Source organism: Limulus polyphemus, unplaced genomic scaffold (assembly GCF_000517525.1).
Source record: "Limulus polyphemus unplaced genomic scaffold, Limulus_polyphemus-2.1.2 Scaffold2657, whole genome shotgun sequence".
NCBI lineage: Eukaryota > Metazoa > Arthropoda > Merostomata > Xiphosura > Limulidae > Limulus > Limulus polyphemus.
In genome coordinates this window covers 152,981-154,430 of record NW_013668267.1, presented here as the reverse complement: position 1 = coordinate 154,430, position 1,450 = coordinate 152,981, and the positions used below count along the sequence as shown (strand labels likewise).

Sequence of the window (1,450 nt, the reverse complement as noted above, 5' to 3'; positions counted from 1 at the left end):
GTCGTGATGACTAGCTGCCTTTCCTCTAGTCCTACACTGATAAATTAGGGACGGCTAGCGCAGATAGCATTCGTGTAGCTTTTCGCGAAATTCAAAAAACAAGCAAACCATTATTAGTAACCTTAGTATCAGTTTCTAACAACCTTAAAATTGTTTTTAACTTGATTCTAAGGCTATATAAAATGTTTCCACTTATTTTTCAACCACAGAGATGGTAAAGATTATTATTATAAAAGTTATATCTGATTTCAATTTTGGATAAAACGTAGTCTAATTATACTATTGTGAAGTTATTAATATAAATTTAATATTTAGCCGCGGCATAGTGGCTCATAGGATGGCTCTGAGTTTTCTGTTTGTACAAACTTTTAGTTCATAGCTCCATCTCTTGATCGATTTGAGATCTAATTACAGCCGCAGCTATTGAGGATTCCCTCTTGTTTTGTTAATGAAGGTGTTTCAATGTTAATGCGACCAATGTGTAAAATTTGCCATATTGTAAACTCCATAACAAAAGAATACATCCCTTCAAAGATATTTTCGTGCAAGGCAGAATAAGTGGTTTAGGAATGTATAAATGGCTTTAGTTGAGTAACCAAGATTAACTAGATAAATTTAGTATATCTATGATATAAAACATAAAAAGTTAATCTAAGACATTCACATAAATTTATTCGTTATATTTGAATTCTTATTCGCTTAATTTCTTACTTAAGCTGATTTTATTGGCTGTTATTAACTCATTAACTAACACTTAACGCCTTGTAGATTTTCCAGCTTATGCATAAAACAATAAATTATTAAAAGGGCGAATGACTTAACTGTTGTAATTAAAATTATAATAAACAGACAAATTAAAAGGGACGACTTGGCAAAACAGCTCTCCCACTTTTTTGAAATATAAGAGAAGTTATGTATTTTTTTATTCCTTAATCAGATTAGCTAAAATTAAAGAAAACACACACGGTGAGGAAAGCTGGCCTTTCGGTTTACAAGCATAGCGTGTAAGTGGGTTAAACAAAGACCTAAAAATGTTCTTACATGAGGTAACTAACAGGGATTTCAGGTTACTCGTCATATCAGCGAGGTCGGCGCCTGTGGAAGATTTTATTTCATCAACTATGTGTTCTCTATAGATTGTAACCTGTATCAAAGATGCTGCAGACTTACAGGGAGATTTAGTTCATTTGATGCAATGGGCCAGTACGTGGCAGGTTACGTTTAACTATCCAAAATGTAAGGTGATGCATGTAGGTTTTCACAATTCAAATTATTGTTACAATTTTTTAATGTGAATACATTAAATACTGTGGTTGAAGAAAAAGATCATTTAAGTCATTTAAACAGTGTATTGTGGCTAGCAATAGGGTTAATAAGGTTTTGGGTAGCATCTATAGAAATATTGAATATAAGACAGGAGATGTGATTGTTTCACTGTATAGATCACTTG

The 1,450-nt window shown here is 32.3% G+C and overlaps 1 protein-coding gene across 2 annotated transcripts in view; it reads left to right on the top strand.

Annotated features, from left to right (window-relative positions):
• Positions 1 to 1,450, top strand: part of LOC106467551 (acetyl-CoA carboxylase) — a 156,452-nt gene that overhangs the window by 4,287 nt on the left and 150,715 nt on the right. The window lies entirely within an intron of this gene.